Raw genomic sequence first — 27,890 nt, 5'->3', positions numbered from 1 at the left:
ATTCATTGAAAATAGTCAATCTTGCTATCAACCAGGGCAAAATATAACAGTTGACGAGCAATTATTTCCGACAGAAGCCAGGTGCAAGTTTATACAGTATATGCCTAATAAACCCAACAAATTTGGCATCAAATTTTGGCTTGCATCAGATGTTAGTAGCAAGTACGTTTTGAATGGTTTTCTTACTTGGGGAAAGATGAACAACGACCATCGTCAATGCTTCTCAGTGAACACGTTGTTCTGAAACTTGTCGAGCCATATACAAGCTGAGGAAGGAACATCACGACCGATAACTTTTTCACTAGCATGTCACTTGTGACGAAATTATTGGGCGAAAAAACAACACTAGATGGAACTATTAGAGGAAATAAAAGAGAACTACCCAAAGCTGCCAAACAAACGAAGGATAGCATGCCTCGTTTTTCCACTCACCTATATAAATCACAAAATTGTGTCCTTACAATATATAAAAGCAAACCGAATAAGAGAGTAGCTGTTCTAAGTTCCAGGCATAAATTTGTGAAAATTGATAAAAGTCATAAGAAAATGTTACCGGACTCTATTCAATTTTAAAACAAAGCAAAATTTGGTGTTGATATGGCGGATCATATGGCCAGAAAATATACACTAAAATCTAGTTCTCGTAGATGGCCCCTCCAAATATTTTTCAATATTTTAGATTCAGCTGCTATAAATGCTTGGATCCTTTACAAAGAAGCGACAGGAATGCAAATGCAACGAAAACAGTACTTGTTTCAATTAGCAGAGAAGCTTTCCACCGATTACAGAGCTGCAAGTCAGAAAAATTCATCAGAACATGGAGACCCACAAAGATCAACTGCAACATCATCAAATACAACATATTCTAACAAACGCAAAATTTGCCACAAAACAAAACAAATTATATATGTGAAAAATGTCAAAAGTATGTTTGCGGAAGATGTACACATAAAAAGATTTTCACTTTCATTTGCTTATTTTTTTCCGAGTGAAGTAAGTTTTTTTTTTGTTAATACTTATTAATAACTTGTTGAATGACTGTAAATAATATTAAAAATTAATTTTAAACTAATTTCTTTACATATTAGTTATTTTTTCTCAATGCAGTCATTTTGACTGCTTTTGGGCAATATAGGTATATACTAAGCTTCCGTTTTTCTAGTGTTAAGTAGGCGAACTTCTGATGTAGAATAATCGCAATATAGCATGCTTTAATATTTAGTAGTGCTTTCTGTAAAGTCTAAACTATGCAACATGTTATTGATTTATTTTATTAAGACCTAAGTATTATTATAAAATCATATGAATTAAATGTCAAAAAACAACATACTCGAATAATTTTGCAGCATACAATTTTTGCAACAATTGCAACAATTTTGCAGCGTGCAAAGTATAGCTATTTACTGTAAATAAAGCATGCAAAGAGCAAACCACAACACATTTTCTTTTGTTTATTTTTAAATATCGGAGCACAACTTATATGCATTTTTACATATAATTAAAATGTATACAAAGTGTAAAACAAATATCCCACATGGTTTCAAAAAAAGTCGAATTTTTTTGCTGCTCTGAGAATTACATAACTTTTACCAACTTCCAACATTTGTTACAATGTTCATCTAAACAATACACTGATTATTCAAAATCAAGGAAATAATGTTTATTTTTATTATTATTTTTTGTTTATATTTTTATTGATTTTTTATTTTTTATTTTTTACTATTCGGTTTAATCTAAGCTATTGCGCAACAGCAACAAGGTGATGTATGAAAACAAAATTATCACATGCCTGTGCAAGTATTTCCGTTGAAATAATCTGATATGCATCAGAAATTTTTTTTTTATAATAATTGAATAATGTCATCTATTGACAGAATTTAACAACACTTTTGTATTTAATGAGAATAAATTAGCTAGTTTCCTAATTAGAACACTAGAATTTGTATATATCTAAATACGTCTATTTTTTGAAATGATTTTTTTCGAATCGTCGGTCATTGTTGACTACTTGGTTTATTTTTTATATGATGTTAATGACGATTATTCTTGCGTATATTTTGAGGCAGACCCACGTAATAGTCTCATTGATGTCGGTACTAAAAATAGGTAACTAAGTATAAAATAAAACACCGAAAATAAAAAATAAAATATTCAGAGGGTCAAACATTACTTTTTACATTCACAAATAAATTTTAGAAGAAGCTATAATTTCCCTGTACAAATAAAAGTGTTTCCTAAAACAAATTAATAAGCCATTTTATCGTTTTTATTTTTTTTTAAATTATATTTTTGGATCCGCTGGCAAAAAATAAATTTATAAGCATGATTATTGCTATTTAGATAACATTGCTATTGTATTATTTTTACATTATTATTACAACACTATTACACTATTAATATTATTCCATTTCTATATTTTTTTTTTCAAAAAGAATCTGACGTACCAAAATTCGACTGTTTATAAATTTATACAGTTTAATACTATCTAATATGGAGAGATATAAATATTTTTTTCCCTTTGTTGAATTTTCAAAATCTCATTTCTAATTTTCTTTTTAAAAAGAAGTATTTTGACTATAATATATATTTGCATTGATTATTTTGCCAATCCGTGATCGAAATTTTTATCAGCACTATTTTCAATTTATCGACAACACGTAAACTTTTCAGTAAACAAGAATCCATATTAGGTGTTTTGAATGCAAAACATGTGTCAGAAAATAAATTTTGAAAGCAGTGACAGGTATTGTTGGGAAATTTATGTTTAAGTAACATGTTTATGTTTCTATAATTATTAAATAATTTATTGTCCTTTTAAAATTGTTCTTAAATACTGAAACAGTAAAGAATTTAATTTATGCATTATTTCTAAATATATTTAAAAAAAATAAGAATTAAATAAAATAATGATTAGTACATTTTAATTGGAACTAAAAAAACTAGAAAACTACGCGAGGTAATTGTTCAAATTATTTAAAGTATCAATATTTATCTCAGTAGGTTTACAGATTGCCTTACAAAGATGCATTTTAGTTAAAATATATGCATGCACTCATTTATATTAATATATTTAAAACTGGTGTAACATCTACAATTGCAAAAAAATAAAATCATAAATCGATAATTTATAGTTGACGTAAGTTATAAGAACTCCATATCGTGTTGTAAGAGTTTGAGATTTTCTAGAGGATATCATAAAAAGGAAATGGTGAGAATCAATTATACAGATTGTTTTTTAATCACTGCCCTTAATATTGTTTTTAATCCTTGACAAAATTTGAATACAAAAATACATGCATTAGAAGATGTAAAGTAATATTTCAGTAACGAAGGTATAAAAACACGATCGATTGTTTCGAATCACTAGTAAGGAAGGAGGGAAGAAAATTGAAAATTCAGATTGATTGTCTGCTAAAATGTATCGATTTTTTTAATAAATGCCTCTTTTTCTATTCTCCCTTCCGTAATCAAACAGATTTTGCAGTTTCCAGTTACTCAGCTTTCTCAGATATGATTCGTAAGTTTCGTTAGTGTGTAATGTGTCGGCTTGAATATTAATTTACTCTCTTTAAAGTGTATGGTTTTTTAATGTGTTCACTAGTGTGTTTTATTTATCTGAATATCTGGTTTAATATCTGAATATCTGATTTCTTAACTTGCAGTTTTACGTTAAGATTGTGTTAGAAACTTATACACTTTAAAGAAAATATATCATGCAGTATTATATCGTAATATGCATCATTATACATTATGCTCTCATTTCGGAAATATATTATGCATTTTTGGTATTCCTTATTTTTTTACTTAGATTTAACTTATTACGGTGAGTAATAATCAACTTATTAACATATATTTTAACCATTTGCGCAGAAATTTTATCAAACACGTTTTTCAGACTGCTTTCTTTTATTTCGTATGGTTTGAAATAAGTGAAAAATATTATATTTAACATTTTAATAGTTTATGGTCATGAAATATAGTATGAAACACTGGTGTCTGTTTCTGCATTAAAAATAAAATCCTTTTATCACGACTCACTTCCAAACAATAAATTTTCAAATGTGCACTTATTTGCAGTTATTTAGATCTATGAGAAAAACAACTATTAATTATGGAAATTTTTTCATTAATTTTTTTAATTAATATTTCAGGCTTGAATATTAATTTACTATCTTTAATGTGCATACTTTTCCTTAATTTATAAACTAGTGTGATTTATTTTCCTTAATGTGTAAACTAGAGTGATTTATTTTTCTTAATGTGTAAACTAGAGTATTTTATTTTACTAAATAAACGATATAAAAGGTTTTAGTTAGTTATTTTCGAGATTATGTTAGAAACTTATGAAGGTAAGAGAAAATATATCATGTGGTATTATATTATAATATGCATTATTATATAGTATGCTCTCTTCGCGGAAATATATTATGTATTTGGATAACTTTAATTCGAATATTCATTCAGCAATTAACTTATTAGTATGAGTGATTATTATTTTATTACTCTATATTTTAACCCATTGACACAGAAATTTTATTAAACATACTTTTCACACTTTTTCCATTATTTTGTATTATTTTAGATCAAAATTTTGTATTTAGCATTTTAATAATTTCTAGTCATAAAGTACATCATAAAACAGCAGTATCTGTTTCAGCATTGAGGGTAAAATCTTCCAAACAACAGAAACAACAAGAAAAGTTTTTCATACTGAAATTTCTTTCAAAATCGTACATTCAAATTCAGAAAGTGATAAATTTATACATATGAATAGGGAAAAAAAATCAAACTATATTTTGGTATTTAATATTTTTATACAAATATAATATTAAAAATCTAACAGATTTTTTAGTACCGATTAGGCTGTTTCATGTAATTAAAAAATTTCCAAAATATATTTTTACTTGTAGTAACATCATAAAAAAATATACATAAAAGGGACACAGGTGTCTCATCTGCGCTAAATGATCAACAATGAAATAAATTTAAATATTAAAATATTTTTCTACAAGAAAGTGAGACTAATTAGCAGTACTTTGAATTAAATTCAAGAATTAATTGTTAGGAAAATAAATGTTTCNCTACTACTACTACTACTACTACTACTACTACTACTACTACTACTACTACTACTACTACTACTACTACTACTACTACTACTACTACTACTACTACTACTACTACTACTACTACTACTACTACTACTACTACTACTACTACTACTACTACTACTACTACTACTACTACTACTACTACTACTACTACTACTACTACTACTACTACTACTACTACTACTACTACTACTACTACTACTACTACTACTACTACTACTACTACTACTACTACTACTACTACTACTACTACTACTACTACTACTACTACTACTACTACTACTACTACTACTACTACTACTACTACTACTACTACTACTACTACTACTACTACTACTACTACTACTACTACTACTACTACTACTACTACTACTACTACTACTACTACTACTACTACTACTACTACTACTACTACTACTACTACTACTACTACTACTACTACTACTACTACTACTACTACTACTACTACTACTACTACTACTACTACTACTACTACTACTACTACTACTACTACTACTACTACTACTACTACTACTACTACTACTACTACTACTACTACTACTACTACTACTACTACTACTACTACTACTACTACTACTACTACTACTACTACTACTACTACTACTACTACTACTACTACTACTACTACTACTACTACTACTACTACTACTACTACTACTACTACTACTACTACTACTACTACTACTACTACTACTACTACTACTACTACTACTACTACTACTACTACTACTACTACTACTACTACTACTACTACTACTACTACTACTACTACTACTACTACTACTACTACTACTACTACTACTACTACTACTACTACTACTACTACTACTACTACTACTACTACTACTACTACTACTACTACTACTACTACTACTACTACTACTACTACTACTATTAGCCATGACTAAATTACTGAACACTAAGGTGTAAAAAAGAATTAATATCATTTCTTCTTTAATTATTTCATATGATTCTTCGAAAATGATTAAAAATGTTTATATACCAAATGCTTAAAAAAAGTATTTAATTCTTTCTGTGATGAAAAAATTTTAATGTATTATTATATTAATCAAAATACGTGACTATGCAGCTATCAGGGAAACTTTTTCTCTTAGACGTATGAAAAATAAAAATGCGTCTTCCCTAACCTTATCATTTTTTTGCATTAATTAAGAATTTACAAACTATACGAATCACATGGGAATTTTAATTTTTGCATTTATATGAGTGATATAATACATATAGTTCCATAAAAGCATTTCAATTTACATTCAAGTAAACATTCATATATTCAATTTCATCAGTTTTAAAGGAAGCTTACTGCACAGGGAAATGTTTTCGAGAAATGTTTAAGAATTCATAACACAAGCATTGATTGTCACCTATTTTTACGCCAGACTGGTAGAATAAGTAAAATAATGCAAATCATTTGTATGGGCAGATATTTTTCTTTCGCTTTATAAGTTTCAACGCATCGTCTCTAAGAAGCAGATTTCGGTTATATATATATGCATAGATAACAAATCCGTTCGGAAAAAGAATTTTAAATTTCAATTTTTCTTTATTTATCCCTCCTAGGTTTTTTTCTATTTTTTATTTTCGATGATTGAATAACGCGATTCAGCTTTTCGAGTTTGATCCAAGAATTTGAGATTATGGGATTTTTTGTGCCATATTTTGAATCTGTTTATGCTTCCTGGTACTGAAGTTCAGGGCATAGAATTGAATTTAAGCATTTCTCCGCGTTTTTGAATATTATGAATTGCACATAAAATTCTTTTTTATTCGTTGAACTTACGTTTGTTGAAGATTGTCTAGACATTTGGTTAACATGGGCAAAATTTTCAAAATAAGTTATCTACATTTGAATTGATATTTTTTTATGTAATTTTAAATTTAAAACGAAAAACATGAAAATAAAACTATTGGCTTAAAAGTAGGTAAAAAATTTGAATATAACAATAATATATATGAATATGCCATTGATTATGCTTTTATGATAATATCACGGGAAATTTTTCAGCATTTTTAATAGTTTGAAATCGAAATATAGAGAGAAAATTGAAAGAAAGGCCCTGCATTAGTTTCACATTCAGCAATACTTGGTCTTTTTTTCAAATTTTGCAAATTTTAAAAAAAAAACTAAACATTTTTTTTTTTACTATACATCAGTTACCTATATGCAAAGTTAATTTAAAATATCGTCATAAGTTTTTTCTCTGCTTCAATGCTTGCAATTTTTCCTTAATTATCTTTTAAATTTTTAAAATAAAGAAAATCCAGCCTGCTTATTCCTCCATTTAAGTTTGTGAAACTAATTAGATGACTGCATTTTAAACAATGAAATTTCAGAAAATATTAATTTCTGTGATTGTTTCTTAAATAGAGGGCATGATACATTTGCATTAAACATCAATTGAGTATCAATCGTTTATGAGTTGTTAATGTTATTATTTATATAATATTAATAATAGATTTTATATTATTAATAATAGATTTTATATTATTAATAATAATACATTATCATAATTTATAATAAAAAATACAATCTTGATAATTACATTGAAACAAAAAATGCTTGTCTCTTAATTTATTAAGTTAAAACTGCGCATTTAGTCAGTTTTGTATTCAAATGCAGATAATAGTAAAATATACTAGCATTTTAATATCTGCATAATTTTAGCAGTGATTAATTTAACAATGCGCTTTAAATCAATAAACTAAAGTGAAACATAGAAGAAAAATAAACGATAGTCAAAATTGTCCATTAATGTCTAATTATTTTACTTCAATTTAAATCAGTGTTCTAGAATATGAAAATAATCAAGATTTCTTTGCAAAATTTTATTGATATTGATCATAACAGCTGCGTTATTTGCTGTAATTTTTCTTTTAATTTAACTAATTTTTTTTGCATTTGAGCATAAGTTGACTTCCTTGATAATGTGAAAACTTCATTTTCTTCAAAAAATTATGAAAATTAAGAAGGTCGATACGTTATGAGTGATAGTCTTTACCATTTTTTTTTTATTAAATTTGACAGATGGTATTGTAAATCAAAGCTGGCAATCTTTATTCTGTTTCGTTGAAAGTTGAAAGGAGCATTACGGACATGCGTTTGGCTGCAAACACTTAGATTATAATTAGATTTAAATTAGAAAGCTAAAGCCATTTTACAAACAAATCTACTAATACTATAGCAAAGCCGATGTTTTCGAATGATTAATAAATAAAACGTTCATTGAAAATTATTTTTCCTTTTTTATCGTTTTCCTTGACGCTTTACCCAAATACAATGTTTCAACGTACTTTAATAAAGTTAACTGAATTCGGCATCTGTATTTAAAAATTTTAGTTCGTCACTAAATGTTTTTGAAAATACAAGTCTCAGTTACACTCATCCGAATAGATCGTTTTGAAGTTGGAAGAATATTAAAATTTCCATGGTCGAAAAATAAACATTTTTCAGCGAGAACTTAGTGATATAAATTTACAGCTCCCTAAGCTTTTGCTCAGATTTGAAAATGGCTGGCAGTGTTTAAATTTTTGTTTTCTCAAAAATTAGAACGACTGAAATATCATGCATAAAATATTCATAAAAATATTAATTTTAATGTTTGAAATTTTGATACAGTTCTGAAATTTTGCAGATCAAAAATATGAATCCAATGAAAAAACTACTTAATTTCAGAGAAAATGCATTGTTGTGTCTTATTTATTAATTAAAGTGATTATTACGATGGCGAATAAAGTGATTATTACATAGGGTGATTAAAACATCGTGCTCTTTTACCAATCAGCATATTTAAGGTAAGACATCTGAACCAATGTAATTGAATTTTAGAACTTGAAAATATAATTATTAAACCAAAAGTTACTGAATTTTTTAGTTTTTTTTCTTATAGATTTTTAAATGTAGTCTTATCAATATCAAGCAACGACAAGGGTATTCAAAGAGTCGTATATTTTACTCCTTACTCAAATTTGCAGTTTTATTCTACACCGAGAAAGAAAAGTATGGGAAAACCAAGAATATGGCAAAATTTACCGTTCTTCCACCTCTACGAGAAAGCCCAAAAGATGGGTAATTTATGCCAAAGAACTTAGGTATTGATTTTGGAAAAATTTAGAGAAAATTTGCTATTGCAATATGTGATAAAACTTTGTAAATGAAGCGAGATTTGGAAATTTTATGATGATATCTTAGAACATGGTTTGGAATTAGTTTCGTTAAATTTGCTCTCATCTTTCAATTTTCTGTTAAATGTGTGATTATTACAGTCGTAATTTTGAAAACTAGAATTTTTGAAAAGCCGTTAACGTATGAACGGAAAAAACTACCGAATGAAAAATTTAAATACTGTATATTTTTGTTCTATTAACCAAAATTATGCTTTTATTACCAAAAATGCCATTTTTTTCTCCGTGTAATTTACAATTTCAAGAATATACATATCACAACAATTTAAAGAATACACACTTTCCATAATATGCATTTTTGAAAATATTTATTTAAAAATATAACAAGAAGGAGTAAGATTTTAGTGCTCCATTACTTTGGTAAATATTTTGTTCAGTTTAATGTTTCCTTTCTTGGAAAAACTACAATAAAATTTTGAACAAAAGAGTGTTAAATTGTATCATGTTTAAATAAATTGATAATAGAATTCTTAGAAAAATATTCAATCTGAAAAATTTATTTCCAGCACTAGTATATTAGAGAAATGAAAAAACATAAATCAGAAAGAATATAGTACATCTACAGTAATTCAATTAAAAAAATTTCCAAATAGGTATAAGTTAAAGAACAGAAAATAACTTTTTAAGGTAAGATCACATCTATCAAGTACTTAGCAATAAATTTGTTAAAGTAATAACAGGGAAAAAGTGTATAGTAAAAGCTATTTTATTTATTATTTAAAAATTATATAAGTATGAAAATATTCCTAATAGTTCTAAAATCAGAAAAAAATATTCAAAAAAACGTTTATGTTTATTGCATGCATTTATTATGTAGATAAAATTTAGCTTGAGAAATGAATTTCTTTTATAAAATGATAAGAGAAATAAGTATTTTTTCCAATTTAATATATTTATAGAAAATTAAAGGCTTATGCAAAGAAACTAAAATAAAAGCGACCGCTTTTTAAGGAACAAATTATAATTCATTTTTATAAATATAGATAGATAATCTCATCTCATAAATAAAAAAAAATATTCTTTAAAATTTATCTCGTAATTCTAGCAGAATATTCCACCATAAATTTTTCTACCCAGTTGATACTGACAGACAATTTTTCTCATAATTTTAGCACATCGAAAGCAGATGAAAACTTTCAGAAAAAAAAGTAGGACGATAACTAGATAATCTATCTTATAAAACAGCGTTAAACACTGTGGTTTAAAAGTAATAAACGAGACGACGGGAAAAAAAACGACTAAAATTTTCAGGGCACGTTCATAGTACGAGTTTTAGTCGGTAATGAAGTTAGTACCTCAACTTAAAGAGTATAACAAACTTTTCGAACCCACAGTAGTGTGCGAAGTTGGACTTTAGGAGTATTTTTCTAAACTTCTTTTACAAGCGTTTTCTTTAGGATTTCTTTTCTTGCTTTCCGTTTTTTTTATCTCTTTTTTTTTTCTCATGTTCAAGGTCTCATCGTTTGGTTCCCACACAACTCTAGGTTTTTCGATGAAAATTCGGATTTATCTACTTTTTCCTCTTCTTTTTTATTTATTTTTTCTTTTTCTTTTTTTTTTCAAAATGAATGAACTATTTGAGAATTCAGGACGTAGAAGTTTTAAAAACTGTGTTTTCTTACAGTTCCTTGAATTATTCTCTATGTGATCACGCGATACTTGGTTGTTTAGAGAACATTTAACAATGTTCTAAATCCAATTTTCGAATTCGCATTGAATTTAAAATCAAATTACCAGACAAAAGAATTTATTCATGAGAAACAAAAAAAGTTGATATTTTCAGTTAAAATGAGATAGATATTTTAACTAAACGCGCTACTTACAGACATTATAAAGCTGAACATAGTGCATCAAGTTAATAAATGTACCTGACACATTTGTTGAATTACTTCAATTTGTGAAAGAAAAGTATTTTTTATTTCAAAATAAGTATATATTTTTTTATTATTAAATATATTCTTCATACATTCATTGTGTTTTGTTTGTCTACATTTTCAATCTTTATCTTACGCATAAATCATGTGAATCAATGAGGGGATACATACTAACACCAATAAAAATTTACCATTAAATAAAATTTAGATCTTTTTTACAAAACGTTCATATAGTTCCTACTCGGTGAACAAGAAAGGTTTCCAGTAAAATAACCGTAGCATATGGTAATGGCATTTCCGTTAAAAAAAATTCATAATCATCCTTAATAAAACCAGAGCTAACGAAAATCATTCATTTGGTAATTTTTCCGTACATGCATCAAAGGTTACATATATATAATGGTTTTCAAAATTATAGTTTTTATTAAAACACATTTCATAAAAATACTAACTGAACTGTAAATTAACCTACGGTATTATGATTCAATTACCAAACTTTACTATACATGCCAAATTTTTTCACATATTATCAAACAATATTTTATTGTTAACTTTACCAAAATCATGATGCTTAAGATCTTGAGAGTTATAAGTTTTTAATGCAAACCGAAGCTCCGCAAAGAGTACCTTTAGAAAATAGCGAAGTATCTATTACCGAAGCGAGTTCTACAGCCCTTTAGTAAAAATAACAATATTTTTTAATGTTCCCATAGAGTCAAAAAAATGGTATATTTTACCATATTCGTGTAGTTTTAGCAATACGTTTTTTATCAGCGTATATTCATACGCTGATAAAAAAAAAACGTATTGCTCAATAAAAAAAAACGTAATGGTCAATAAAAAGTAGAAATAAATGATGTACCATTCTAATTAATTTTGGATGTATCGAAATCGAGTGTTCATATTTTATTCGTCATATTAAATAAAATGTGTCATCCATCATGCAGCATGTACAAAAGGCAATTTATTACAATATATTCTACATTTTTCACAATTGCGTTAAAGAAATAGTTTTAATAATAATAATAGTTTTGCGAAAAAAATTTCTTTCACCTAATTTTTTAACAATTTGGTAATCGTTTTATTCGTCATATTGCATAATATGTGCCATCAATCATCATGGGACATGCTCAAGGGTGAATAAAAAAAATTTAGTTTAAATACAATTTTATGAATTTCTTGCTAACACTGAGAAAATAAGTATGATCAAAACTACCAGAATATGATAAGGTTCACTATGTTTCTGGTTCTTTTGGAAAAGCGAAAAGCTCGGTAATTTATACCGAAGTGCTTTTGTAATGATTTTGGTAATTTAATAGTAAAATATAGATTTTTTAAATGTGATAAAACTTGGTAAATGTTTTAATGTTTGTAATTTCATCATACTGCTTCAGAGCATGACATAAAATACTTTGTTCCGATTAAATTTACTTTTCAGCTTTGTATTCTTTACAAAATATATAGTAATAAGGCTTATAGTTTTGAAAACCAAATTTTTTATTAAACTGTTACCATATAAACGGAACAATTGCCAAATGAATTGTTCAAATGCCGCATATTTTGACATTACTAACCAGAAGTATCTTTTTTTATTAGAAATGCAGTTACTGCACAGCACGATAATTTTACCAGAATTTTCGTCTTTATATATTATGTAGTATGTCGTTTTCACAAACGTTTTAGTAGACGTTTGTATAAAACGTCAATTTAACATCCAATTTCTGAGTAATTTTAAAGTATCCCGATAGACTGATTATTTTTTTCACTTTTAGTAATACATAAATAATTTAATATTTTCCTTTATTAATAATCTTTAGCAGAACTTGTAGGAAGGCAGCATGTGGTGTAATTTTTTTGACCCTGTAGACAAAATAAATATTATATTTTTATTTTGAGTTAAACAGAAAATGGGACAAAATTGAGTTAAACAGAAAATGGGATGAAAAAATATTCGTATTTTTTCATCCCACAGAGTTTTCATTAACGTCATATAAATGGTTTTCAACTATAAATTTATAAAAATGGAAATCAATATTAACAAAAGTTGAGAGCCCACGTTTTGGTCAAATTATTTCTGGCTTTCCCAACGTTCTTTGCCTATTTTAAGAACACTGTTTAAAGTAAATGCAAAATTATTTTATTTAAGATGGAAGTTTAAATTTCTCAAGTTTGTGAAGGTATTGAGTTTTATATACTTATAAACGTTATTTGTTTGTCTGGTGCTTAGTTAATTTTTTAAACTTTGTTTTTTCTTAATTTTAACTAATTTCAGTAAAATAAAAAAAAATAAATTTGTATAATTTTTCATATTAAATTTCCTATTGCAGAATTTTTTTTCAATCAGTATATTCTATGCTAATAAATTTTCAATAACATAATTAAGAACTTTTGTTTAATAGTGTAGCTATTTAATCATGTATTGCAATATTATACATTATTGCCTTTTTTAAAACTTGTAGCCTTCCAAAGTGCAATATTTAAATACAAACATTTCAACACATGCTCTGCAGATAAATTTTATAATCTTGCCATGAATTTCAGATTAATACGGATGATTCTGCTTCTGAGATTAATAGTAGTTAAACTCGAGATTTAAATGAAAGTGTTAAATTACCTAATGATCTGAAAGCATTTTGCACGCATTTATTAAATTAGTTAATTCATAAACTATATGTGAAATAGTTTTTGCTGATTATTTATTACATTTTTATTATTATTTCAAATTATTATATTTAATAATAGTCGACAAATTTTGAAGTTTAATATAGACAATTCTTTACATGACTTTAAAGAATGTCATTTTATAAGATAAAATAAGAAATTTGAACGAGATCAGTTGAAGAGTACTTGAGAAGTCGAATTTGGAAAAGCTCTACACTTAAAATTTAATTTCGTAGAAAATATTTTCCTCATTTCGATAAAATAATCAATTTTGCCTTATAAATATACTTTCTTCGAAATATATTTATTATCTATATTAATTTCCTTATTCATTTGTTTACCTTTCAATTTAAAAATAAAATTATCAAAAATACAAATAAAATTATTACGCATAAATTGATTAAGAATAAAATATGATTAATAAATATTTATTCAGAAATATTTTTTCAAATAATGATCTTTGTATAACCAATTTTTATAATTGTGTGCAAAAATTTCAAAATTCGTTTAAAAAGTTTTCAAGATAAGTCAAAGTACGCAAAGTGTAAAATTAACATTAAGAGGACAATACTTTCGCCCACTCTCCTGACCAATTATATATACCCCCAGCCACTTATAATAATTGTATACCTGACCTAATAGATTTGTGGCTATTTTATTTTTATTTTATAACCATCGTTGAACAGTTAAGCTAATCTTCAGTTTACGACTACAAATTTTCAACTCCAAATCCTTGTAATTTCGCACTACACCCAATCCAGAAGACTCCTCAATCAAGCTTTGGACGAAATTTGCCTTCATGAAGGGCTTTTTGAATCCGCATCTACGTTACATGAAGAAGTAAACCGCGAAAAACTCTCACGGTGAGCCTGATTGCAAGTGGATTCCAACCCATAATCCGTCTACCACTGAGTAAATTTTACAGCTGCTCAGTGGTCGCAGCTAGCTGTCTTTGGGTTTGGAATCGACCAGACATTGCTGGGTTTCGAACTCGGTTCACCTTATCGGGATGCAAGCGCTCTATCCCCTAAGTCACCAGGCTATTTCTCATCGTGGCTATTTCTCATATTTTGAAAATCAGAAATCCAAATCCATCGGAAAAAGTAAAATTTTTTGTGTCCGATTTCGCAACTTGAAATATCTCCTGCAATAGACATGTGTGGTCGTCAATTGAAAATGGAATCCGATCACTAATATAAAAAATAACTCATTGTTTTTTTTAAAGAAATCTACTTCTAAAATCACGCTAAATTTTTTATTCACTACTTAGTTTATTTAAAATTAAAAAAATACTAATGAAATTTATTTAAATTTCTTAACATTTTATTAACTAACTTAGCATATGTTATTGCTGAAATTGAAGCATATAAGTATGTTAAACATATGCATGCTGTTTAATAAAAGCAATCACTATCATTAAATCTACGTTTAATGTACTTGTTTTCATTTATTGTTTGATTAAATTTTTCAAAGTTCTCTTACATAACAATAAAAAAAGGATTGATAAAATCTACATACATTCAACAGTTTAATGCAATTCGAAAGAAAGCGTTATTTTAATATTTGTGAAAGCAATATCAGAAAATTTATAATACGCAAATACAAATTCAGTAATCCCAATTTCAAATTTTTTTCGATTCTTCTATTTGATTAAACCTTTGATACAAATGGAACACGGGTTTCTCTTTTATGTAATTCTTTATCACAATCTAAAACTTGTTTTGATATTTTTTAATTCGTAAGAAACAGTCTAATAGTTACTGAAAATATTGTTAGATTATCGGAATTATATTTGTACTAAAACATAAAATCCTGAAAAAGTAGTTAGAAAAAAAATTTTTTTTCATTCATGATCATAAATTTATCAATAATTGTTCTTTTTAAATTAAAGAAATTTTTCAGCAATGCGTAACTGTTTCTCTTCGTTCTAAATAGCAGCAAATAATTGCAAATTTGAAAAATTATTGTTAGGAAGTGAGCCCTATTTGGAAAAATTTACGTTTTACGTAGAGAAAAACACCGGTGTTTCATTCAATCAAAAATTATTAAACTGCTAGATATAATATTTGTCACTTATTTTAACACAAATTTATACAAAATAATTAATAAAGTATGAAAATTAAATGTAAAAGAGTGTAATGCTTCAATTCTATAGGCAGATTATCAGAAATGTTGATACAAACTGTACGAAATATAATATTACTAAATGTTATCACTTAAAATTAGCGAGTAAAGGATAACAATTTATTCTGTGAATATAGTAACTTGTTCTACAAAGTTTCAAATTTTCTTCTAAAAGATTCTTATTGTGAATGTTATAACCGCTAGCAGCACGTCTCTTACTAAGTAGAAAAGAGTCTGATCACTGATAAAAGGCAAACTCTCCGCGGAGCTTTATCGGAAAGTTCAGTCGTCTTTGAAAAGCCTTATTGACCGATAATCAGCAGTCGGTAGTGCTGCAGTTTACACAGCATACAATCCCGAGCCACGCGAACACGTGCCAAGAATACACGTCTCTTGGCATCAGCTTGAAGAACCCCGTAGAAAGCAAAAGTGATACAATGGACGATTTTTCTTTCAGCATGACTGAATCAAAACTTTGCATTTCATTCTCCAAGTTGAAAAAAACAAGAAAAAAAAATACATACCGGAGTTTTATCGCTTTGACGCATCTTACTTTTTTCCAGAATGTTCTGCATGCTTTTTTTTTTTTTTTTTAGTTTTTCCAGAACAAACTCGATAAAAGCTACAAAGTGAATAAATAGTAAGCTGGTTTATTAAGTTTTAAGGCGTTGTTTTTAACTATTTCAATGTCTTATACAGACATTTTTTTCTTCATTCTTCCATTTTATTCGAATATCAACGCTCTCATCGAACACGATTTATTTACCAATTTCTTTTCTTTTTTTTTTTTTTTCATTTTTCTACAATCTGATTTTATTTTATATTTTTCTTTTTAAAAGAAAACGATGTTTTTGGAAAAAACTAGAGACTCCAAAGAAACGTTCGTAATATCAAGGGTATTGATTCCACTTTACCAAGTTTCTATGAAACAGGAACTCGTTTACCTTCCATCGCACTGTACTACTTTCTATTAAAGACGTGATCCTCGCGTTCAAGTTCTTGTTTTAATGAATAGGCAGTTATCCTGGTTTGTTTGATTTTAAAGAAAGAAACGGGTTTTATTTCAACATCTTTGGGAGTGAAGCTTGCATTTTTTTAACCTCTTTGACAGTTTTAAAGAGCTTTTTAAAGTATCTTTTTACAACATTCTTCTTAGCTCGCAAAAGCGTTTCTTTCCTTTTTTTCTCGATTCTGTGAAATGAAATTTTTTTCTTCAAAAGACAACGTTCAAACGTTTTTATGTAGCTTTTCAGCCCTTGTATTTTGCGTTGAAATACATANATATTTCAATAAAAAATTGAAATATCGAATTTGATATCATGTCAATATAAAAATATTATGTCCATAAGCTTCAATCTACTGAAAAGATTTTTTACTTACCTTACCATTTCAAATATATTTTATTTTTAATTTTTTCAACCAACAAACTGGTTTTTTTTCTACTATTATTTTTTCAACTAACTTTTTCAACATTGGTGTCGGAAAAATAAAGAAAACAATAAAGAGTTACGCTTGAGTTAAATGATTTTCATTAAAAATATATATTTTTAAATTATGATTATAAACATTAAAGACTTTACAACAGATAATCAAAAAAAAAGTTAAATCAAATATTTTTTCTTAAGCGCATTCAGAATATTAAATTAAAGTGCAATTGTATGGTTTTGATTACGAAATGCTGCGAACCATAGTTAACATAATGGTACATTAGTTAGATAATATGGATCTGTATTAAAAGTTATTATAATAATCTGCAGTTTCTCATTATTTAACAATATAAAGAAATATACTACTTACATAGTATATTTAAGATTGAGCGTATGGTATAAAAGGGGTACTGATTCCACTTTAACAAGTTTTAATAAAAAATAATTGCACTTTCCATCGCCCTGCACAACTATTTATTAAAAACGTGTGGACTCGAGAATCACGTTCTTGTCTTAAAGAATTGGCAGCTAGTTTATTTAGTTTTTAAGGTGGAAACTGGTTTAGTATAAATGTCTTATGGAGTGAAAAGTGAATTTTTTGAGCTTTTTTAAACTTCCTTGACTGTTTCAAAGAGATTTTTTAATTATCTTTTTACAACATTCCTTCTAGTTTGATGACGCATTCTCTTCTCTCGATGTTGTAAATTGAATAAGAAAAAGTAATTTTACCACATTTGTTTAAACGACAACGTTCAAAAGTTATTTTTTTTACAGCGCTTGTATTTTGTATCGGAAATTGGAATACTCAACGCAAGTATTCAAATATGCTTAAATTTATTTATATATTTCAATAAATTTGAATCTATATTATGTTTTATATTATGTGAAAAATTTGAAATATATAATTTAATATCAGTTAATATTATGTTTATTCACTGTATTCTACAATAAATATTCCCTTATCTGCATTTGGAATCATTTCAAATGCATTTATATTTTATTTTTCCAATTAAATTTTGCGAACATTGTTTCAGTCAGAAATTTTAAAGAAAAAATTAATAACTTAAAATAAGAAGAATTTTTTTTTCTATTTTTAACCATTATCCTTGCAATGTAAATTCCAGCTCTTATTACAAACTTTCTCAGTATATTTGATGGTTTAAAGCTATTTAACGACAAAATTGCCTTTTTTATCTTGTTTTTCATTTTAATCATCAATGGATTAAAACCAACAAGTCAAATTCTAGTTTTTGCCATGTAGTTATGCCTACCGTATGATGACTCTAACATTTACAAATTATTTTACAATTATTTTCTTAATTTTCTCTAAATTTTCAGCAGCAATTTTCTTATGGTTCTAAACATTGTATGAGAAAAATCGAGATGACTCGACTTTATTGTCAAATGATACTTTACTTGATTATTATATTTCTTTTAAAATAAATTTTTCATAAAATTAGTTGCCAAAAATTTCTATACGGGTGGACCACTAAAGTTTTAAGCGATTTTACCCTTAAATATTATTTTTAACTTTTTTAAGTTAAAAACAGTTTTGGATTTTTATTCATACCGAGACACTAGATCTGTGCTAGCTCAGTGTGCATAGTTCTCAATTCCAAATGAGGTCACACAGGTTCGAACACCAGCTTCGATTGGTCACACGAAAGCTTCTCTTGGTTCGCTCTGACCACAATGCTGACATAGTAATATGAATTTCTTTTTTCTTTCACTAACAGAGTTCGAAAAAAATAAAAGTACTTTTCTGCTAAAATGGCAAGCACCCATTTTTTTAAGAAAAAAACTATTTTCCATGAAATAAATGGTTTTATATTAGTTTATCAAATGATAGTTTTTTTCCGTAAATTTAGCAGATTATTTCTTACAATTTTGAAATTTGAACATTGATAGCCTCGAACTCAAAACATAAGCTGGCTTCTCAATGCCCATATCTGTGATATAATATAAATTACATACATTAAAGACTTAATTAATGTTCCAACTTTTTTTTCCTATATGTATATAATACGAAATTAAGAGCTATCCTATCCTACAACACACATAGCTAATTGAACTAATGATAAAACGTATGCCTATAAAAGATCAATTATATTTATGTTTTTTAGATAAGTAACAGTAATAGAAAGTGAAATGTACTATTTCCTTTATAGAGGAACCATAACCAAAGAAGCAATTACTGAAAATATCCGAGACCAAATTGATTGCGGAGCCACTTATTGAATTTGAAGTGTCGATGGAAAAAAAAACTTTCATTTTTCTTTTTCTTTAAATCTTATGAAGCCAATCCAATAAGTCATTTTGAGTCTCTTTATATCTAGAGGTATGTTTACCAATAAAATAAAAGAGAAAAAATAAACAACAACATGAGCATCGATAACTCTCAACAATAGAAGCGACTCCACTTTAGAATTTCAATTTCAACCAACGGGAATTTTCCCACTTTCTTTCTCGCCCTCTCCAAAATATTTTTTCTTGTGTTTTTTTTTCTCAAGTTTCTTTTTTTTTTAAGATACTCAGTTTAAAGAAACAGCATTTCATCAGAGTTGTAGGTACTATAGCCCTTTTAAGAGGCAGAAAAACGTAAGAAAAAAATAGAATTGAATTACTTTTGACAAAGAAAACGCACCTTATTAACATCGATCATAAAGTTTCTTAAACGAAAAAATACAACTAAAAATAAAGCAGCCCGCCCTCGGGAAGAATTACAGCTTAGCCACGTTTTACCTTTTGTATATATATATATAAAAAAAATTCAACCAAAAAGTTGCATTTTGGTTCTTTCTTTTTCATTCATCATACTACCCCAAACTGTTACCCCCCTTTCGAAAGACTTTTCATATATTTATTTTCTTCTTTCCGTGCATATCCATTTTTCACAGAAGTCCCCACAAAAACGGAGTAGGTTTGCCTATAGTATCGGAAACACATCAATGTTTCTCACAGTCTGAGTGTTTCTGAACTCCACTGGAATGGTATGAACTCTCCGTTTACTTTCGCTGCTGGTTACCATAGCATAAGGACTCAAAGTATACTTAGGTAAGGCATAGGGTTTGGCACGTAATATCCGCAAAATTTATTTTACAAGATGCTGTCCAATACTAAAGCTCGTGTTTTTTCATATTTTTTTCACATATGTTTTGAAGTAAATTGCTTTTTCAAAGGAAAATATTATACGCGTTATAGTACTTACTTTTTTGAAAAATGTATTTCATTTTAAATGATCTGAGTTCTATTTAAATTAAGAACAAATATATATAATCGTTCTTAATTTAAATAGAACTTAGAGCANTACATTAAGTTCAGCTGTCAGACCTCTTGTATTTTTTTCATCGCAGGCCTGTGTTATTAGAATTTACAAATTAAGGTAGCAAAATACCAATGAAAAGCTACAATCTAGTCGTCAGCTAGATATCGCAAAATAGCGTTTTCTAATATTACATTAAAGTTTCCATTGCAAATTTTATCAATACAATGGTGCAAACCATAGAGAAATACAAAATCAAACAAACATAGGAAAGCAAGGAGCCAGAACTAACGTCCGTGCAGTCCGTGATTACAAAACTGATTTAAAAATATTTTCGAAATTGTTAATTTTTATAATATATGCTTTTAAAAATATTTTATTTAGTAAAAATTGTTCTTATTCTCCTTCAAATTTTTTTGGAATGGAATGTTCCTTAAAGTTGTTGAATTTGGATTCATAGTCTTATACTTGATTTGGAATTATTTCTTACCATATTACTCACCTTGATTTGGAATTATTACTTACCATATTACTCACCTTGATTTGGAATTATTACACTCTCTATCCATGTAACGAATATCTTAATACAAGTCAGTAAAATACTTGCTATTACATGCTTGGTTTATAAGCATAAAATGTTTTTAAATACTAACAAAGGTATTAAATGTTATTTTGCAATAAATCTTACCAATTTTAAAGAATTAATTGGATAATTATGAAACATTAGATTTAATTGTCCTACATATATATTTCTTATAAACGTATTTTGAGCAAATTAAAAAAACGGACCTCCCTGAATAACTTTTGATAATATGATCAGATATTCGCGTTTTAAAACTCAATGATAATGGTTTGAGGATATGACCTCAAATATACCAATTAATTCGAATATTTTAAGTAACGGAAACAGGCTCAATATTTTAAGTAACAAAAGCAGACGCAGAACCGTATTTTTCCTGAATAAGCATTACTTCATTAAAGCGGTCCAAAATTTGATCTGCATAATGTTAATTTTACTATTTACGTATTTAGCCATATTTCAAAAAAAAATTAATCTAATTCTTTTGCACACAGTTATAAAATAATTTATCGAAAGATAATTCCATCAAAAAACAACTTTTAGTAATTCTTCATTAATTTTATTTTTTTAATTAGTTGATATGATAATGAATTTAAAGCGTAATATTTTTGCATCATTTTAATAAATTCAATTTTACGTGGCAAAATATAAAAGTTGACTGAAATTGAGTGAATCGTTCCAGAGACATCGAATTTTGTGAAACCGTATTTTAAATTTTTGATTTTCAGGAACTATTTGACCGATTTCGCGCAAATTTTGTATTTAACCATGCACAAATGCATTATTTAAAATTATGTAAAATATTTAGTACCTTACGATTCACAACTTATTTGACTATAATAAACTTTAACTAAACTAATTCAAAAATTGCGAGCAAACATTTTTCTATTCGTTTTCAAATTTCTCGAGATATAACAAAATAGCCATGAAGTAAAATTAACATGAAGGGTTCTAAACTTTATATCGATTTCCTGACCAAACCGCCAGGGCCATATTATTCAATGTAGCTACCTCCTGTATGTAGGAGGTCAAAAATCTAAATCCGTCACTTAAACGTATGTTTATTCAGAGAAAGTGCGTTTTTACGTCTAATTTCGTTTGTACTTATTAATGAACATATTTGAGCTTCCCTCTTCGAACCATTAAGATTGAGCCCTAAGACTTATAGATCCGTACGTTAGATCAAAAGTTATTCAGGGTTGTTCAATTTTTATTCGGAGCGCTGTACAGTAAGTTAGGAAATTACTCCCCAAAACGTATCTTCTCTGAATATACCTTTCTTATGAAGGATTCGAATTTCTGACTCCTAAAGTCTTGGGGGGGGGGTAGTCTCAAAATTTGGAGTCTTAAATTATAATTGCGTATTTCTCTATACTTCGAGAACTTTGTGAAATGAAAAAACAAAGTGAATTGGAAAATTTTGCTTACAGTTTTGAAATCTATTTATCCAAAGATAGTTCCACAAATAAAACTATTATTATTTTCATATCAGAATATTAATTGCGTTTTATTATTTTATTTTAAAATAGTCGAAAAAATTTTGAATTGTAAGAATTTATAAAAAAAAGAAATTCAGAATTTTTTAATTTAACAATTTTTTACAACATTTTATAGAATATAGTTTAACATGGCAAAATATAACAGTTCCTGAATAGTACACGAACAGTTTTTGAGAATTGTTCTAAGTTTAAAACATACAACTTTTTAAAAAATTTATTTCTCAAGAACTATTCGGCCGATTTCATTGTGTATTTTTTCATTGTAGTCAACTAGTAATTTTTATACGTAACGTTTGAAAATTACGTCATTAAAAGAACTGAAATAGTTAAATAACTCTGATTTGATAGAGTTACTAAACATTATCAGATGGAACCAAAATGCCATTAAAGTCTAATTGATATGCCAAACTTTTATACATTGAGAAGTTAGAGATTGAGTTTTAAAAAAAACTTAAAAATTAAATGATATGGATGACGATTTTTATATTTCATACTGATAACTTAGACAGAATGAGACCCCAGACGTCCTTTTTTTAAACTTTAGAAGAATTATAAAGCCCCACAGCGAATAGCAGTTCGCTTTAAAAATATGTTTTAAATGGTTTAAAAATCTCAATCATTTTAATTTTGCAGCTTAGTAAGTTAAAAAAAATCCTGCAATGATATAAATAGAAATCTGTGCATGAATTGGCACATTTCGCTTGAAATATTATATTAATATCGCTGATAAATTCGCAGTTCTCACTCCTGATTCACTTAGTCATTGAAAAGTAGTTTTCAAAACGTTATTAAAACATGGACAATTAACGTAGTGTAGGAAAAAGATATTTCTGGTGAAAAAAATATATAAAAATAAAGAAACAACACAATTTTGATAATAGAATTTACCGAAAATTCTTGTTTTCAAAATTATAATTCGTATTGCCACACATTTTGTAACAACTTCAGAAAAATTACCGAGTAAATGGCATTAATGCCATGCTCTAAGGTATCATGCTAAAATTTTCAAATTTTCAATACTTAACAAGTTTTAGCAATTATTATGAAATAATATTTCATTGTTAACTTTACCACAATCATTAAAAAGCGCTTCTGTAAAAACTACTGTTCCTTCTCGTGTTCCCATCGAGCCAGAAACACGATAAATGTTACTATATTCTGGTAGTTTTCACGATATTTTTATCTCAGTTGCGCGAAATGAGGATATGGTATACTTTGCGCTACGCAGAACGAAGCTAAAACAACGTAAATAAAGTACAAATAAAAGTTACAGTAAAACCATAAATATACAATGAATAAGACACTGAGGACTGGTATAACAATGAGTCACCAAGGAACTATAGCTATAAATGAAATAATGAGAAAGTTATTTGTTTGTAGAACCGGAATAGTACCATAATTTTTATTGTCTTATCTGTGCTTTATTAAGATTGGTTTTTGCTTTATTAATTATTAAATAAATTTAAAATATTAATAATTTATTTATTTTTTTAACACTTAATATTTGAACAAGGTACATTAAAATGCAATTCGAGAGAAATGTAAGAGACAGATGTAATTTTGCGTATCTGAGGTACCATTATTTACACTGCCATCCAAATACTTGCTACAAAAAGTTTTTTAAAGTGTCCTCAAGTGATTCAATATAGCAAAGATCTACTTTTTTCTTAAATTTTAGTAAAACATGTATCATATTCAGTAATAATAAATCTTGTTAAGAAATTTGCTACATATTTTGAAAAGTGAAGTAAATACCATTAGTTTTCTATTTTCGGAAGTATTTCACTTTGAGAGAAAAGTTGTTGAAAATTCTTTTTGACAGCAATATTTCAGTCTAATGTATACATACTTGTCAGTATCGAAAAATTTTGACTTTCTTACTTTTTTTGTAACAAAAATAAACCCTTAAATTGCATCACTTTTCAGGAAATAGTAGCTTAGAGGGGTTATAATTGTTATGAAGTTCGGAAAAAATTACAATTTCAGATGATAATAATTCTTCTCATTTAAATGTGACTGACAAATAAATACATTTATTTCTAATAAATTAAGGATGAAAAAAACAATTGTTAAGCACTTATTTTTTAATGAAATTTTATTATACATATCTGATATGAAATTCTTTATTTTATTTTTCTTACAATTCAAGAACCTGTTGCAAAAAAAGTATCTGAAAAAGTTTCAATAGTGCAAAATTGTATAATTTTTTCAACCAAGTAAAATTCAAAAAATATATCATTTCCTGTATTAAGTAGATCTTGTTAAGACATTTGTCATATCCCAGACATTTTGGAAAGCGAAGTAAATACCACTGGTTTGTTATTGGCAGAAATATTTCACTTTCAGAGATGGATTGTTGTAAAATGTATTTGACAGCAATATTCCAGCCGAATGAAAAATTCTACACACATGTCAGTATTGAAGGATTTCGACTTCCTTATCATTTTTTTTATTTGTGCCAAAAATAAATCCCACAATAATATCACTCGCCCGGAAACTCTTTCGGAAGTTTGCCAACTTCCTGATAAACGCTGGATTTCCGAATGTAGAAACGTTGTTTGAAGATAGTACTTTTTTTCTCTTCTTTTTTTTTCATCGATTCAAAAAAAAAAAAAAAAATGACTCTCAAGAAATCAGATCACATCTTGAAATCTTACATCGCGCAAAATATATATCAAAAGACAAATACATTTTTCGTCATTTCCGAGTTCCTATTTTTAGATTTTTTTACACAGGCTAAACACTTTCACCGAAACTCTATGTTTTATATAAACGTTGTAAGCATTTGTCAATATGGGAAAACCATATAAAACTACTCAGTACATTATTTTCCCTATTTTCAGTCGTTTTTCTGTAAAGGAGTTTTGAGAAAAATAACTTGGGACATCATGTTTGTTTTCTACTAGCTGTTAACGTTCTACAATAAAAATTTCTTAAAATAAAATTGGAAAAATCAGAACTTAAATACCCTATTTCTACTAAATAAAAATAAATCACTTAAAAAAGGAAACTTAAGAAATAAATAAATATTTGTACCTACTTTTTTAAGTAAACAGTTTAAATGAAAAATTTTATTAAATAAATTTCAAAGAATAATTTAAAAAAATACATTACCAAATAAATAGCATAAATATTAATAAATATTACTTTGAATTCAGTTAAAGTATTTTATCTGAAATTTTAAATTTTAAAAAGGAATTATAATATTTCTGCAGCACTATTTGTGCATAAATCGTGAAAAATTAACAATTCATCTTGTTACTCTTTATAATGCAAAAGAGCTGAAAATATTTCTTTTATCAAGGAAAATATTATTGTTTCTAAATTTTTTTTAAAATATTACTTGCATGATGCTATGCATTTTTTGAATTGACCATATTCCAAAATTAGTTCAAATAATATTCGTTCCCCTAATAGTATTCAGATATAAATGTTTGTAGCACAAATTACCCAAGTAATTAAAAATAAAATGCATTTTATTCTTAAAGAGGAAATTTTATTTTGTAACTTCAAGGAATTACTTTGATCTGTCTACAAAACAACTGTCAGAAAAAATTTTAAAAATATTCCTTATAGTATAAAAATATAAATAATTAAACATAAAACATAAAAATATTCCTTAAAAATATTCCTCCCATGTGAACAACTAATCTCTAAATTTGCGGAAATAAAAATTTATGCCAAAAATGAAGTTATTTTAAATCACAACAGAAAATTATCACAAAAAAAAAACGTTTCTTTTAACATTTAATGACAAATGTTAAGTTATTTTTAACTCAGAGAAGAAAATTATTTTTTAAAAAAAATTTCATTTTAGTGTCCATAAGTAATAATTTATATTTTCTACTGAAATATTCCTTCAAAACAATTATAGTTATGTAGACATTGATTTATTATTAAAAGTGGAACTCTTAAACTGCAAAAATAACAATTCAAATGTCGCTAAACTTTCTTCGTTTTAGACGAAGCCGTTTACTGGCTTTTGCACCAAGCAAAGATTTCGTCACGAAATAACTATTGTCACTTCTTCAATGAAACGCCAAAATTAAAGAAATATTTCGTCATTCTAATTCTAAAAAAAAAAACATAGTGGCTAATGTATATACCCTTTCTAATAAACACTTTATTGTGGGTACCGTATTAGTAGATCTATGTCCCCCTAACAACCCTAGAAGGACAGAAATATAAATTACCCCTTTGCCCAAAGGGGGTTTCGAACTATGGATCTTCCGGTTAAAAGGTCAACTCCTTGACCGCATGACAACTGGTCGGCTTATAGTTGCTATATTTTCTATTGCCCAGAATTTATTCTAGTTTCATCATTCCAGTTAACGATCTCCCACAATGCACTACGGAGAGGTTTCGAGTTGAGGGAAGATCCATAGTTCGAATAAATGATTTGTAAGGTTCGTAACCAAGTTTTTTCAAACTCAACCTTGCACTTGGAATTTAACCAAGTTTTATAAATGTTTACCCAGTGATTAAATTTTAACTAAGCTATATAAATTTTTAACCTAGTTGTAGGCGCAGAATAGCCAAATCATAGCTCTTGCGCTAAAAATTTACATCACTCACTCACCAATTAGAAGGATATAAATATAAAATTTTCATTAAGCTCAAAGCGGATTTCGAACTATGGATCTTCCGGATAGAAGGTCAACTCCTTGACCACCTGACAACTAGTCGGCTTAAATTGTCACTATATTTTCGATTGTCCAGTATTTATTCTAGTTTCATCATTCCAGTTAACGATCTCCCATAATGCACTACGGAGAGGTTTCGAGTTGAGGAAACATTTTCGTCATACATTTAAAACGTTACGTTTCGTCACATATCATGCAATTTCGTTAAGAAATGATTCTCAAAATTAACGAAATTCTGTCCATTGATTGCCGAATCATCAAAAGTTAGAGTTTTACTTCTGAGAGGGCATGATTTAGCTAGATACTCTTTTAAGTTATTTTAATAATAAAACGTAAACTATGTATGCTATTTCATGAATTATAAATTCTTTTATGAGTAATTATCAATACATTTTTACTGTAAAGAAAATTAAATCCGGAATTCTTATAATTGTAAATATAATATTATAATGATATAATATTATATTTAATTAAGATAATTATCAATA

General features: G+C 27.2%; 1 protein-coding gene across 2 annotated transcripts in view; it reads left to right on the top strand.

Annotated features, from left to right (window-relative positions):
• LOC107449399 (lachesin-like) overlaps positions 1–27,890 on the top strand; it is a 207,836-nt gene that overhangs the window by 133,244 nt on the left and 46,702 nt on the right. The gene's annotated exons all lie outside the window — the stretch shown is intronic.

The sequence above is a fragment of the Parasteatoda tepidariorum genome, chromosome 7 (assembly GCF_043381705.1).
Source record: "Parasteatoda tepidariorum isolate YZ-2023 chromosome 7, CAS_Ptep_4.0, whole genome shotgun sequence".
NCBI classification, from domain to species: domain Eukaryota; kingdom Metazoa; phylum Arthropoda; class Arachnida; order Araneae; family Theridiidae; genus Parasteatoda; species Parasteatoda tepidariorum.
This window is presented reverse-complemented; position numbering and strand designations above follow the sequence as displayed.